Here is a 17008-nt window from a genome sequence, read left to right as displayed (position 1 = left end):
GCTATTCAAGGTTTTTTTCTATTTCCATATAAAATGAAGTGCTAGCTCTTCCAGATCTTTAAAGTATGACAGAGGTGCTTTAATCAGGATTGCATTAAATCTGTAGATTGCTTTGGGTAGTATGGACATTTGAACAATGTTGATTCTACCCAGCCATGAGCATGATATGTTTTTCCATTTGTTGAGATCTTCAGCTATTTCTTTTCTCAGAGTTTTATAGTTCTATTTATAGAGATCTTTCACGTTCTTTGTTAGGTACACTCACAAATATTTCATTTTCTTTGGCACTACTGTAAAGGGAATAAAGTCTATGACTGTTTTTTCAGCTTGACTATTGTTGGTATATATGAATGATACTAATTTGTGAGTATTGATTTTGTAAACTGAGACACTGCTTTATTCCTTGATCACATCTAAGAGTTTTGTGGTTGAGTCCCTGGTGTTTTCCAGGTATACAATCATATTATCTGTGAAAAGTGAAAATTTTATCTCCTCTGACTCTATATGGATACCCTTGATTGCCTTCTCTTGCCTAATTGCAATGGCTAAGACTTTCACTACAATGTTAAATAGCAGTGGAGATAGTGGTCAACCTTGTCTGGTTCCTGATCTGAGTGGATTTTTTTTTTTCAATTTAACTCCATTCAATATAATATTGGCTGTAGGTTGGCTATAGATGGCCTCTATCAGTTTAAAAAATGTCCTTACTATATCTATTTTCTTTTTTTCTACTTTTATTATTTTTATTTTATTATTTTTTTAATAAATCATAGCCATGTAAATTAATGCAGTCCTGGGGTACAATGTGCTGGTTTTATATACCGTGTTTCCCTGAAAATAAGACATCCTCTGAAAATAAGACCTACTTACAGGAAAGATAAGATGTCCCCTGAAAATAAGACATAGCGCATCTTTGGGAGCACACCTTAGAATAAGACACCATCTTATTTTCGGGGAAACAGGGTACAATTTGAAATATTTTCATCAAACTGGTTAACATAGCCTTCGGGCATTTTCTTATTGTGTTAAGACATTTATGCTTTAATTTATTAAGTTTCACATGTACCCTTGTAAGATGCACCATAGGTGTGGTCCCTCCTATTACCCTCCACCCACCCATTCCCCCTGCTCTCCCTTCACTTTCCCCTTTCCACATATTCTTGGGCTATATAGTTTCATAGTAGGGCTGAGAACATTGGATACTTTTTCTTCCATTCTTGAGATACTATGCTAAGAAAAGTATGTTCCAGCTCCATCCATGTAAACATGAAAGAGGTAAAGTCTCCATCTTTCTTTAAGGCTGCATAATATTTCATGGTGTACATATACCTCAATTTACTGATCCATTCATGAGTTGATGGGCACTTGGGCTTCTTCCATTACTTAGCAATTATCAATTGGGTTGCAATGAACATTATGGCACAAATAGCTTTGTTAAAGTGTGCTTTTTGGTCTTCTGGATTTATACCTAGTAGAGGAATTGAAGGATCAAATGGCAGGTCTGTTTTTAGATCTCTAAGTGTTCTCCAAACATCTTTCCAAAAGGAATGTATTAGTTTGCATTCCCACCAGCAGTGTAGAATTTTTCCCTTTTCTCCACATTCAGGCCAACATCTCTGGTTTTGGAATTTTATGATATGGGCTAATCTTACTGGAGTTTCATTATATCGCAAATGAAGGAGCACATTCCACCGCACCCTTGTAAGTGAATCAGTCTCATTTGTGCTCCTTGAAGTTACAAGACCCTGAGAAAGGACATTTTCAGTACTTGGGCTAGATATGAGTTTGGGGGGATATTCTCTTCCAGCTCACATAAGCAGCTTTGATGAAAAATGCAGGCAGTCACACCTTAAAGGAAAGAATATCCTGGAAGGCTCTTGCCAAGTTGTAGCTGGAGACAGAGCATCTGCCTTGGGCAATAGACATTGCACTTAATCCCCTACCTCTATTTATACAAAAACTTTCATTTAATCATATAGAGAAGTAGACAAACAGAACAGACAACTCAGCCCTTTGTGGTTCATCTCCATTGTTGTTTATCTCTAAACAAGATATTCTTGGTTTAGAAAGGTGTGTATGTACTTTGCTGGATTAACTCTGATAAGGAATCTTTACCTTTTGTCTCCATTGTTCTTAGATTATTTTTATTTGATGAGTTTGGGTATCTAAGAAAGTGAATAAGAACGGCCGATTACTGCTGTGCCTGAGTTAACACCAGCCATCCCTTAATAAATCATTAATTTCATCTGCAGTGTCTGCCTCTGTGTCTCTGACTAGGCCAGTGGACAGAAACACTCAAAGTAGTTTTGATTTGCATTTCTATGATGATTAAGGATAATAAGCATTTTTTCATATGTCTGTAGGCCATGGGCCTGTGTTCTTCAGAGGAGTTTCTCTTCAAGTCCCTTACCCACCCTGAAATGGGATCACTTGTTCCTTTCTTGCTAATACGTTTTAGTTCTCTGTGGATTCTGGTTATTAAGCCTTTGTCGGAGACATAACCTGCAAATATCTTCTCCCATTCTGAGGACTGTCTGCTTGCTTTACTTACTGTGTTCTTGGATGTGCAGAAGCTTTTTAGTTTGATCAGGTCCCAGGGGTGTATCTTTGATGCTGCTTCAATTGCCCTGGGGTTCCTCCACATAAAATATTTGCCCAAGCCAATTTCTTCAAAAGTTTTTCCTCCACTTTCTTCTAGTATTTTATACCTATTTTCTTAAGTGTTATGATCATAAAAGGATTTTTATAAGCTTTTTCTTCATCATTTGAGACAATCATATGGTCTTTGTTTTTTTAATTTGTTTATTTGATGTATTATATTTATAGATTTACGTATATTGAACCAGCCTTGAGAGTCTGAGATAAAACCCACTTAGTCATGGTGTATAATTTGTTTAATGTGACAGGAGGCAGCCATACTTTGGCAGGATGGTTTTTTGCCTGGGGCCAGGCCCAGCAACTGGGCGGAGTCCTTGCCAGAGCCTTTGAGACACCAGGGAAATATGGGTTTGCCTGCAATGAGATTTCATTCCCTACACTTAAAGGACATCCTTTCTGAGCTGCTGTGAATACATTTGGAATGGTTCTGTGTATTTTCATCTAATGGAGAACTAGATGTATTTTGAATTAGGATTGCTGCACTGGATGACTTTTGACCATCCATCACAATGTCTCAACCAGGAGCCAGAACCCTCATGGCCTGAAACAGATCAGCCTGGACAAGATATGGGATAACCTCAGAGCTGGCATACAGCAGGTGTACACCCAACAGAGCATGGCAAAGTCCAGATGCATGGAGCTCTACACGCATGTTTATAACTACTGTACTAGTATACACCAGTCAAACCAAGCGGGAGGAGCTGGGGTCCCTCCCTCTAAATCTAAAAAGGGGCAGACACCTGGAGGAGCTCAGTTTGTTGGCCTGGAATTGTACAAACAGCTTAAGGAATTTTTGAAAAATTACTTGACAAATCTTCTCAAGGATGGAGAAGATTTGATGAATGAGAGAGTTCTAAAATTCTACACTCATCAGTGGGAAGATTATCAATTTTCAAGCAAAGTGCAGAATGAAACGAAGGCGGAGCATGATGGCGGACAGGACGGACATGTAGCCCACCTCTTCCAAGCCATCAGGTGAGAAGAAAGGGGTCTGGACCTTCCCCATGTGTGAATTATTGGTGTGGATGGACAGCTGGAAAGGCTCAGCGAATTGGTGGATTACTATATATAAGGGGTAATTTAAAACCACAGTCTCTGTTGTAGAGATTCTTCCCTGCTTGGCCATGCTGGCCATCAGGCCCCTCCCTTACGGAGGACAGCAGCTGGCAAATGCTGACAAAAGCCAATTGACGAATATTTATTCATGAACTGAGGGAGACATCCTAAAGGAGAACCACTCAAAACCATGGAGAGCTGGGCAACCTGATGGAAAACTGAAGAAAAGCAATCCTGCCCAGGAAACAGACATTTTGAACTACCAAAAAGGGCGGGCACCTTCCCCCAGTCCAGGAGTGATTGAATAGCATTCCTGGTGGAGAATGTTGGAGGGGGCTGGTGGTTCAGGCTGCGTGGCGAACTGGTGGGTCTGATCTAAAAGCGAAACTCTGAACCATAAAATTCAGAATAAGGTCCCCAACCGCTCCAGCTGTGGGAACCGGCTCCAGCTGCGGAACCCACAAGCGCGAACCCAGAAGCACACTCCCCCAGAGCCTATTGCAGTTGCCAGTTTGCGGGAGAAACTGGGAGCAGAGTGGAAAGATTTGAGAAGCGTGGACTCCTACACTGAGTGGGAAGGTCAGTCGCGAGCACTCTCTGGAGCAGAACAGCCCAGCCAAGGTTACACAACACTTAGGTGATAAACTTTTACAGAAACTCCAAAATGGCAATCAGCCATGGAAGGTGGTTACCATGGTAACAGCATAAACTGTGAATCAGTTATAAGCCTGGAAACCACTCACAGCAACACCGGGTGTCCAGAAAGTATATTGCAGTGTGAATATATTCCTACAAAAGTTGATCCCTACATCATACATATAGATGTATATTTCTACATACAAGAATAATATTTTTGTGGTTGGTGCCTTTTTTCTTTCTTTTCTCTTATTTTTTTTTTTTGGTTGTTTGTTTTGTTCTGTTTTTTCCTCACCATTTTCTTGGAGGAGCTTTTGTTAATTTTTTGTTACTTTTTACATAGATATATTTCTTATTTCTATTTTTTCTATTTTTAATTTATCCTTTCTTCTCTTTTAACCTTTCCAAAAACACCACTTTTTTCTTTTTTTTCAATTATTTTATGATTATCATTATTTTTATTGCAGATGTTTTTATGTTGCTGTTGTCGTGGGTGTTGTCTGTATGTCTATGTGTCTCCATCTGTTTCTGTATCTATGGGCTTGTGTGTCTGGTAGCCTTTATATCTGTTTATTTGCTCATTTGCTCTCAAGGAGCTTGGTGTTATGACCTGCAATTCTGAGCTCCCAGCACTCTCCTCCACTCTCACTCTGAGGTCTGCAGGCTTGCCCCCCAGCAGTCCAGATTCTTGGGTGATTTCTCGAGAGGTGTGCACAGGACCTGGACTGCAGCTGGAAAGTGCTGATTCTGCAGCACAGGAGTGAGGAGATGACGGTCAGCTAAGAGGGAATCATGCCGGAGTGGCGGTGCCCCGAGGTACAGAGCAGCAGCTGTCTTTAGCAACAACAAGGCCCACTCCCAGATATCTCATAGCCACTCCTCCTGTCTCCCTGGGCAACCAGATGAGGCTGGGCATCTTCACAGATGGCAACCACCACAGAACAGACCTGGGACTGAAACACAGGCCCCGTGAGTAAAGGGTTTGCCTGAGGTGGTACTGGCCTGGGTGGAACGCAGGGACTAGTAAACGCACACACAGAGCCAGGAAACTCCCAGGGTGGGGCTGATCCAGAGGACCACTTTACTGAGCCTAAGACGCCCCTGGCCCTCAGAAGATCATCAGCCTATAGACAAATGAGGCCAAGAGCCTACAGCTGACAACTAATCGGGCTGTGAATACAAACCTGCAGGAGTAAAGACAGGGCCTGAGGCACAGGTTCTGGACACTCAAATCAGCCTCTCCTCTGCAGAGGAATTGAGCAGGGTCAGAAACAAACTCCAATAGGGTTCTTTTGTTAAGCCAGTAACGTAAATTAAGGTTGGGGCTTGAACTGGGTGAACACCCCCAGCCTCCATCAAGTGCCCGAGGTTGACAGGCCTCCACACCACCTGCTGGATAGAGGCAGAGAGCAAAGGCCTGGATGAGCAGATACAGACTTCCCTGTGATTTAGGCAGGTGCAAAACTCTGGAGTATCTGCCCAATGCAGAAAACTGACTGGATCACAGCCCTGTGGGGCTAGCAGCGACTGGGTGTGACAGAGCTGCAAGGTGTGGAAGGATGCATCAACCTTCCCAAACTGATCTATTTGCTGGGTGGCTCCTCCTGATTCCACGCAGCACTGGAGCATGCCATATCAGAGAAGTCAACCAGACCCCTTTGATCCAGTTCCCAGAAACCTCTTAAACTCTCCCACCCGAGACAGGTGCTGACTGAGACAATTGATTCGGACCCTTTGAACTGAGATAATCGTCTGAGGACTACTCAGGTGGTACCTGGAGTGTGGGGTTGTAGTAAGGTTTGATTTTCCTTTTCCAATTGTTGCCTGTGGTGGGCAGGGTGACTTAATTGCTGGTATTTTTCCACAGCTGAGACTTCAACCCAGAGTAACTGTTTCACTAGGGTCAAACAGAATCCAGGTGAAAACAAGACAGAACTACTTAGCCCCACCACACCTAACAGGGCCACAGTGGCACAGGCCACAGCACTGTACAGGTCCTCAATATAGCTCCAGGGGAAAAATTAAAGGGAGTAAAACAATCACGGGGCAGAATCAGCGGAAAAACTCTGGTAACATGAATAACCAGAATAGATCAACCCCCCTAAGGAAAGATATGGCACATGTAATTGAAGATCCCATTCACAAACAACTGGCTGAGATGTCAGAAATCGAATTCAGAATTTGGATTTCAAACAAGATTAATAAAATGGAATTAGGAATTTGAGGAGAAATTCAAATGTTGTCTTAAGTATTTAATGAATTTAAAGACAAAACCACCAAAGACTTAGACACACTGAAGCAACAATTTGCAGCCCTCAAAGATCATAAAAATTCAATAGAATCCGTCAGTAACAGAGTGAAGCAAGCAGAAGAAAGGACTTCTGACATTGAAGACAAAGCCTTTGAATGCTCCCAAACTCTCAAAGAGGAAAAGAAATGGAGAGCAAAAACAGATCATTCTCTCAGAGAGCTCTGGGATAATTCGAAGAAAGCTAATATCCAACTCATCGGAATCTCTGAAACTGAAGAATTGGCCTCGCTAGGCACAGAGGCCCTTCTCCATGAAATTATGAAAGAGAATTTTCCAGACATGCCTAGATATTCTGAAATTCAGATAGCAGCTTCAGAATCCCAGCATGACTCAACCCCAATAAGACATCCCCCAGCCATATCATAATTAACATCACTAAAGTTAATATGAAGGAGAAGATTCTCAAAGCAGCCAGACGTAAGAAAGCCATTACCTACAAAGGGAATAATATTAGAATTAGTGCAGATCTCTCTGCTGAAACCGTTCAAGCCAGAAGAGGGTGATCATTGATTTTTAATCTCTGAAAGCAAAATAACTTTCAACCCCAGATCCTGTATCCAGCTAAACTGAGTTTCATTTATGATGGAGAAATTAAATACTTTAATGAAATTCATATGTTGAAGAAATTTGCCATAACAAAACCAGCTCTTCAGGATATTCTCAGACCTATCCTCCATAATGACCAACCCAATCCTCTACCACAAAAGTAACTCCCTGAGAAATTTTTGATCAAACTCCAACTTCCACACTGGTGAAGGATTAAAAATGTCCACTGGACTTTTGAAAAACTCGATACCCCAAATTTTACCACACTTATCAATATTCTCCATCAATGTGAACGGCTTAAACTATCCTCTAAAGAGACATAGGTTAGCTGACTGGATACAAAATTCAGGCCAGATATTGGTTGCATACAATAATCACATCTTATCTAGACACATCTTAAAAGACAAATATAGACTCAGGGCGAAAGGATGGTCATCCATATTTCAGGCAAATGGTAATCAAAAAAAAAGCAGGTGTTGCAATTTCATTTGCGGATACAATAGGCTTTAAACCAACAAAAGTAGGGATGGATAAGAATGGTCACTTCATATTTGCGAAGGGTAATACTCAATATGATGAGATTTCAATTAAACCCAACCAGAATGTGCCTCAATTTATAAGAGAAATTCTAACAGACATGAGCCACTTGATTTCTTACAGCTCCATAATAGTCGGAGATATTAACACTCTTATGGGAGTGTTGGATAGATCCTCCAATAAGAAGCAAAGCAAAGGAATTTTGGATTTAAACCTAACCATCCAACATTTGGATGTAGCAGACATCTACAGAACATTTCATCCCAACAAAAGTGAGTACACATACTTTTCATCAGCCCATGGAACTTACTCCAAAATCGATCACATCTTAGGCCACAAGTCTAACCTCAGTAAATTTAAAGGAAGTGGAATTATTCCTTGCATCTTCTCGGACCAACATGGAATAAAATTTTAGCTCAGTAACAGCAGTAATCTGCATACTCATACAAAAACATGGAAGCTAAATAACCTTATGCTGACTGATAGCTGGTTCAGAGATGAGATCAAGAAGGAAATTGCCAATTTTTTTGAACAAAATGACAATGAAGACACGAATTATCAGAACCTCTGGGATACCTCAAAGGCAGACCTAAGACGGAAATTTATAGCACTGCAAGCCTTCCTCAAGAGAACAAAAAGAGAGGATGTTAACAACTTAATGGGACATCTCAATCAACTGGAAAAGGAAGAACATTCCAAACCCAAACCCAGTAGAAGGAAAGAAATAACCAAAATGAGAGCAGAACTAAACGAAATTGAAAACAAAGAATTATACAACAGACCAATAAATCAAAAAGTTGGTTTTTTGAAAAGGTCAATAAAATAGATAAACTGTTGGCCAACCAAATCAGGAAAAAACGAGTGAAATCTCTAATCTCATCAATTGGAAATGACAAAGATGAAATAATAACAGACTCCTCAGAAATTAAAAAAATCCTTAATGAATATTACAAGAAATTTTATTCTCAGAAATATGAAAATCTGAAGGAAATTGCCCAATACTTGGAAGCACGTCACCTTACAAAACTTAGCCAGAATCAAGTGGAAATGTTGAAAGGCCCATATCAAATTCTGAAATAGCATCAACAATACTAAACCTCCCTAAAAAGAAAAGCCTGGGACCAGATGGTTTCACATCAGAATTCAACCAAACCTTTAAAGAGGAATTAGTACATATATTACTCAAACTATTCCAAAAGGTAGAAGAAGAAGAAGACTACCCAAAACGTCCTATGAAGCAAACATCACCCTGATCCCCAAACCAGGAAAAAACCCAACAAGAAAAGAAAATTATAGACCAATATCAATAATGAATATAGATGCAAAAATATTCGACAAGATGCTAACAAACAGACTACAGCAACACATCAAACAAATCATACATCATGACCAACTCGGTTTTGTCCCAGGGTCTCAAGGCTGGTTCAATATCCATAAATCAATAAATATAATTCAGCACATAAACAAATTAAAAAACAAAGACCATATGATTCTCTTAATAGATGCAGAAAAAGCTTTTGATAATATCCAGCATCACTTCATGATAGGAACACTTATGAAAATTGGCATAGAAGGGACATTTCTTAAACTGATAGAGGCCATCTACAGCAAACCCACAGCCAATATCATATTGAATAAAGTTAAATGGGAATCATTTCCACTCAGATCAGGAACCAGACAAGGCTGCCCATTGTCTCCATTGCTCTTTAACATTGTAATGGAAGTTTTAGCCACCACAATTAGGGAATAAAAGGATATCAAAGGTATACATATAGGATCTGAAGAGATCAAACTTTTTCTCTTCTCAGATGATATGATTGTATATATGGTAAACACTAGGGATTCTACTACAAAACTCTTAGAAGTGACAAAGGAATACAGCAGCATCTCAGGTTACAAAATGAACATTGATAAATCGGTACCCTTTATATATACTAACAAAAGTCAAGTTGAAAATACAGTTAAGGACTCTATCCCATTCACAGTAGTGCCAAAGAAGATGAAATATTTGGGAGTTTATCTAACAAAGGACGTGAAAGATCACTCTAAGGAGAACTATAAAACTCTAAGAAAAGAAATAGGTGAAAATGTTAACAAATGGAAAAAACATATCATGCTCATGCCTGGGAAGAATCAACATCGTCATAACGTCCATACTACCAAAAGTAATATATAATTTTAACGCAATCCCTATTAAAGCTCCACTGTCATACTTTAAAGATCTTGAAAAAACAATACTTCATTTTATATGGAATCAGAAGAAACCTCGAATAGCCAAGACATTACTCAGAAATAAAAACAAAGCAGGAGGAATCACTCTACCAGACCTCAGACTATACTACAAATCGATAGTGATCAAAAGAGCATGGTACTGGCACAAAAACAGAGAAGTAGATATCTGGAACGGAGTAGAGAACCAAGAGATGAATCCAGCTACTGACCGTTATTTAATCTTTGACAAGCCAATTAAAAATATTCAATGGAGAAAAGATTCCCTATTTAACAAATGGTGCTGGGTGACCTGGCTGGCAACCTGCAGAAGACTGTAACTGAACCCACACCTTTCACCATTAACTAAGATAGATTCTTACTGGATTAAAGATTTAAACTTAAGACATGAAAATACTTGGAGAGAGTGTAGGGAAAATCCTTGAAGAAATTGGCCTGGGTGAGCATTTTATGAGGAGGGCCCCGCAGGCAATTGAAGCAGCTTCAAAAATAACCTACTGGGACCTGATCAAACTAAAAAGCTCCTGCACAGCCAAGAACACAGTAAGTAAAGCAAGGAAACAGTCCTCAGAATGGGAGAAGATATTTGCAGGTTATGTCTCCGACATAGGTGTAATAACAAGAATCCACAGAGAACTCAAACGAATTAGCAAGAAAAGAACAAGGGATCCCATCACAGGCTGGACAAGGGATTTGAATAGAAACTTCTCTGAAGAAGACAGGCGTGTGGCCTACACACATATGAAAAAATGCTCATCATCTTTAATTATAAGTGAAATGCAAATCAAAACTACTTTGAGATATCATCTAACTCCGGTAAAATTAGCCTATATCACAAAATCTCAGGACCAGAGATGTTGGCGTGGATGTGGAGCAAAGGGAACACTACTACACTGCTGGTGGGATTGCAAATTAATACATTCCTTTTGGAAAGATATATGGAGAACACTTAGAGATCTAAAAATGATCTGCCATTTAATTCCTATAATTCTTCTACTAGGCATATACCCAGAAGACCAAAAATCACATCATAACAAAGATATTTGTGCCAGAATGTTTATTGCAGCCCAATTCATAATTGCTAAGTCATGGAAAAAGCCCAAGTGCCCATCGATCCATGAATGGATTAATAAATTGTGGTATATGTACACCATGGAATACTATGCAGCCTTAAAGAAAGATGGAGACTTTACCTCTTTCATGTTTACGTGGATGGAGCTGGAACATATTCTTCTAAGTAAAGTATCTCAATAATGGGAGAAAAAGTATCCAGTGTACTCAGCCCTACTATGAAACTAATTTATGGCTTTCCCATGAAAGCTATAACCCAGTTACAACCTAAGAATAGGGGGAAGGGAGAAAAGGAGGGGAGGGAGGGGGAAGCTGCGCAGAGGGAGTGGGATTAGTGAGATTACACCTGCAGTGCATCTTACTAGGGTATATGTGAAACTTAGTAAATGTGGAATGTAAATGTCTTAGCACAATAACTAGGAAAATGCCAGGAAGTCTATGTTAACCGGTTTGATGGAAATGTGTCAAACGGTCTATGAAACTAGTGTATGGTGCCCCATGATCACATTAATGTACACAGCTATGATTTAATTAAAAAATAAAAATAAAGTAAAAAAAAGCATAGTGCTGAATGGAGTCTGTGCCTACCTCAATAGACATTGGGTTTTCCGAAAATGTGACGAAGGATGAAAAGGAATATATAAAATTTATTCCTTTGCATTGGTAACTTGGAGAGATTGTATATTCAGGCCATTAAATATACAGGTAACAAATGCTGTTTTAAAACTGATTGAAAAAGAAAGAAATGGTGAAACCATCAATACAAGGCTTATTAGTGGAGCTGTACAGTCATAGGTGGAATTGGGGCTGAATGAAGATGATGCATTTGCAAAGGGCCCTACATTAATGGTGTATAAAGAATCCTTTGAATCTCAATTTTTGGCTGACATGGAGAGATTTTATACCAGAGAGAGTACTGAATTCTTGCAGAAGAACCCAGTTACTGAATATATGAAAAAGGCAGAGGCTCGTCTGCTTGAGGAACAATGAAGAGTTCAGATTTATCTTCATGAAAGCACACAGGATGAATTGGCAAGGAAGTGTGAGCAGGTCCTCATTGAAAAACACCTGGAAATCTTCCACACACAATTTCAGAATTTATTAGATGCTGACAAAAATGAAGACTTGGGGAACATGTATAATCTTGTTCTAGAATCCAGGATGGCCTAGGAGAACTGAAAAAGCTGCTGGAGACACACATTCATAATCAGGGTCTTGCAGCCATTGAGAAGTGTGGAGAAGCTGCTTTAAATGACCCCAAAATGTATGTACAGACAGTGTTGGATATTCACAAAAAATACAATGGCCTGGTAATGTCTTCATTCAATAATGATGCCGGCTTTGTGGCTGCTCTTGATAAGGCTTGTGGGTGCTTCATATACAACAGTGCAGTAACCAAGATGGCCCAGTCATCCAGCAAGTCCCCTGAGCTGCTGGCTCACTACTGTGACTCCTTGTTGAAGAAAAGTTCCAAAAACTCAGAAGAGGCAGAGCTGGAAGACACACTCAATCAAGTGATGGTTGTCTTCAAGTACATCAAGGACAAGGACGTGTTTCAGAAGTTCTATGCAAAGATGCTGGCCAAGAGGCTAGTCCATCAGAACAGCGTGAGCGATGATGCTGAATCAAGCATGATCTCCAAGCTGAAGCAAGCTTGTGGTTTTGAGTATACCTCTAAACTTCAGCGGATGTTTCAAGACATTGGTGTAAGCAAAGAATGAGCAATTCAAAAAGCACCTGACGAATTCAGAACCACTAGACTTGGACTTCAGTATTCAGGTTCTCAACTCTGGATCCTGGCCCTTCCAGCAGTCCTGCACGTTTGCCTTGCCTTTGGAGCTGGAACGTAGTTGCCAGTGGTTCACAGCCTTCTATGCCAGCCTCATTGTGGCAGGAAGCTCACGTAGTTGTATCAGTTGTCTAAAGGAGAGCTGGTAACTAACTGCTTCAAAAACAGGTATACTTTGCAGGCATCTACATTCCAGATGGCAATCCTGCTTCAGTACAACAGGGAAGATGCCTACACTGTGCAGCAGTTGACTGACAGCAGGCAAATTAAAATGGACATTTTAGCACAAGTCCTACAGATTTTATTGAAGTCCAAGTTGTTGGTCTTGGAGGATGAAAACGCAAATTTCAATGAGGTGGAATTGACGCCATATACCTTAATAAAATTGTATCTTGGTTATAAAAATAAGAAATTGAGGGTTAACATCAATGTGCCAATGAAAACAGAACAGAAGCAGGAATAAGAAATCACACAAAAAATATTGTGGAAGACTGCAAACTACTGATTCAGGCAGCCATCATGAGGATCATGAAAATGCAGAAGGTTCTGAAACACCAGCAGTTGCTTGGAGAAGTCCTCACTCAGCTTTCCTCCAGGTTCAAACCAGGGTCCCAGTGATCAAGAAATGCATTGACATTCTCATTGAGAAAGAATATTTGGAATGAGTGGATGGTGAAAAGGACACCCACAGCTACTTAGCTTAACCCTTCTAGAAGAGTCTGACTGTGTGACCTGCAGCAAATAGTTCACGATGGAAAGAATGAAAACAACTCAAGTTCGTAGCAGTCAGCCTGCCACCATTTGGACCTCCCTTTTTAAAACTGAGACGGAGATTCCCATCACGTGGTCTCAGATTTACATCAGAACTGCTCAGGATCGATACATTTCAAATCTGTAAATATGGACACTAACGCCATTTATCCTAACTTAAGAACTATGGGGAAGTGAACCTTCCACGATGAGGGCTGCAGGCTACTGCATTTAAATCAATACATGGCTACCTGATTAACAGCTGTCATCCCAGGCAGCACTTGTAATGTTGGCAGCACTTTAAGAGCAAGTCTGAATGGACCCACATGTAATCTGCTATGAAAAACCATTTGTATAGTGTGTTTCATTTTTTAATGTGTGAGAATAAAGAAAATTAAAGGATTTCTGTACAAGTCACAAAAAAGTTTTTATTTGATGTGATACTAGATTCTGTTTACTAGGATCTTATTGAGTATTTTTGCATCAATATTCATTAGAGATATTGGTCTATCATTTTCTTTTCTTTCTTTCTTTTTTTTTTTTTTTGGTGTTTTCCTGGTTTGGGGATCCTGGTGATGTTTGCTTCATAGAATGTGCTGGGAAATATTCCTTCTTTTTCTGTGTCTTGGAAAAGATTAAGCAATATGAGTACTAGTTACTCTTTAAAGGTTTGGTAGAATTTTGATGTACAGTCATCTGGTCCCAGATTTTTCTTTTTGGGAAGATTCTGTATAGTTGATGCTATTTCAGAACTTGGTATAGGCCTTTTCAACATTTCCCCTTTTCAACATTTCCACTCTTCCTGGCCAAGTCTAGGAAGGTGGCATGATTCCAAGTATAGGTCAATGTCCTTCATATTTTCTTATTTCTGAGAATAGAGTTTTTGTAATATTCATTATGTATTTTTTTGATTTCTGCACAGTCTGTGGTTGTCTCATCTCTGTCATTTCTGATTGATGAAATTAGAGATTTTACTCTTTTATTTCCGGTTATGTTAGCCAAAGGTCTATCTATTTTATTGACCTTTTCAAAAAACCAACTTTTTGATTCATTGATCTGTTGTATAATTCCTTTTATTTTCAATTTCATTTAATTCTGCTCTAATTTTAGTTATTTCTTTTTTTCTGTTGGGTTTGGAATGTTCTTCCTTTTCCAGTTGCTTGAGCTGTTCCATTAAGTTGTTGATTTCTTCTCTTTCTGTTTTCTTGAGGAAGGCTTGAAACACTATAAATTCCCCTCTTATGACTGCCTTTGCAGTATCCCAGAGGTTGTTGTAGTTTGTGTCTTCATTATCATTTTTCTCCAAACATTTGATAATTTCTTTCTTAACCTTATCTATGACCTAGCTATCATTTAGCATAGGATTATTTAGTTTCCATATATTTATGTGAATTTGCAGATTCCTGCTGTTACTGAGTTCAACTTTCATTCCATGATGGTCTGAGAAGATACAAAGAATAATTTCTATTTTTTTAAATTTGCTGAGGTTAGCCTTATGACCTAAGATGTGATCAATTTTGGAGGATGTTCCATGTGCTGATGAGAAAAATGTGTATTTAGTTTTGTTGGGATGAAATGTTCTGTAGATGTGTGTTAAATACAATTGTTGAATGGTTGATTTTAAGCCTAAAATGTCTTTGCTTAGTTTCTTCTTGTAGGATGTATCCAACACAGCCAAAGGGGTTGTAAATCTGCAACTCTTACAGTGCTGGAGGAAATCAAGTTGCTCATGTTTGTTAAAGTCTCTCTTATAAATTGAGGAGCATTCTGGTTGGGTGCATAAATATTAATAATTGACATTTCATCGTGTTGAGTGTTTCCCTTAGCAAAAATGAAGTTACCATCCCGATTTTTCCTTACTTTTGTTGGTTTAAAGCCTATTGTACCTGTGAATAAAATTGCAACACCTGATTTTTTCTGATTGACATTTGCCTGAATTATATATGACCATCTCTTCACTCTGAGCCTATATTTATCTTTTAAAGTAAGATGAGATTCTTGTATGCAGCAGATATGTGGCCTGAGATTTTGTATCCAGTCAGCCAACCTGTCCCTCTTCATAGGGCAATTTAAGCCATTCACGGTAATTGAGGGTAGTGATAATTCTGATATTATTTTGTGTGTCAAATTTTTTTGAAAGCCCAGTGGACATTTTTAATCTTTTCTCCACTGTGGAAGTTGGGTTTTGATCAAAAACTTCTGAGTGAGTTTACTTTTGTAGTAAAGTGTTGTGGTGGTCATTGTGGAGGATGGGTCAGAGAATATCCTGGAGAGCTGGTTTAGTTACTGCAAATTTCTTAAGCATGTGAATATCATTAAAGTATTTAATTTCTACATCATAAATGAAACTCAGTTTAGCTGGATATAGGATCCTGGGTTGAAAATTGTTTTGTTTTAGGAGGTTGAAGGTAGATGACCATCCTCTTCTGGCTTGAAAAGTTTCAGCAGAAAGATCTGCAGTCATTCTAATATTCTTCTTGTAGGTTATGGTTTTCTTACATATGGCTGCTTGTAGAATTTTCTCCTTCATATTAACTTTGGTGAAGTGAATTATAATGTGCCTCAGAGATGTCTTATTCAGATTGAGTCATGGTGGAGTTCTGAAACTGTCTGTTATCTGAATTTCATTATCTCTTGGTATGTCTGGGAAGTTCTCCTTCATTACCTCATGAAGTAGAGCCTCTGTGCCTTTCAAAGCAACCTTGTAGCCTTTAGGAATTCCTATGAGGCAAATATTAGTTTTTTCCTTCAAATTATCTCAGAGCTCTCTGAGAGAAAGATCCATTTTTGCTCTCCACTTCTCTTCTACTTTGAGCATTTGGGAGTGTTTAAAAGCTTCGTCTTCAATGTCAGAAGTCCTTTCTTTTGCCTGTTCCGTTCTGTTACTGAGGAATTCCACTGTATTTCTCATATGTTGGAAGGCTGCAACTTCTTTTCTCAATGCATCAAAATCTTTGGTGTTTCGTCTTTGAATTCATTGAATTCTTGAGACAGCTTTTGAATTATTCCTAGAATTTCTAATTCCAACTTTACTTCCATTCTGTTAATCTTATTTTCCATCTAAATTCTACATTCAATGTCTGACATCTTAGTCATCTGTTTGTGAATGGGATCCTCTGGTTTGGCTGGTTTGTCATTCACTAGTGGAGTTGAACTGTTCCGATTATTAACATAGCTAGAGTTTTCCACTCATTCAGCCTCATGGCAATTTTTTCACCTTTGGTCTAGATGAGCAGGTATTGTGAAATTGGATTGGAGGCTTCTGTGGTTATGGTTGACCAGTCCTTCACCAAAGAGCAGGGCCTGGTGACTGCAGCTTTTCCTCTACAACTTTGCAAAGGATCTGTGCAGAACTACAGCCTGGGACTCTGGAGACCTGCTTGGTGTATTGGGGCTAGATGGCTCTGTCTTGTATTCAACTGATC

At 39.2% G+C, this 17008-nt stretch overlaps 1 pseudogene; it reads left to right on the top strand.

Annotated features, from left to right (window-relative positions):
* Nucleotides 1-3259: 3259 nt before the first annotated feature.
* LOC128577483 (cullin-1-like) lies at nt 3260-13985 on the top strand (annotated as a pseudogene).
* Nucleotides 13986-17008: the final 3023 nt, after the last annotated feature.

The sequence above is a fragment of the Nycticebus coucang genome, chromosome X (assembly GCF_027406575.1).
Source record: "Nycticebus coucang isolate mNycCou1 chromosome X, mNycCou1.pri, whole genome shotgun sequence".
NCBI lineage: Eukaryota > Metazoa > Chordata > Mammalia > Primates > Lorisidae > Nycticebus > Nycticebus coucang.
The sequence above is the reverse complement of the archived record's forward strand: the minus strand, read 5'-3'. Positions and strand labels throughout refer to the sequence as shown.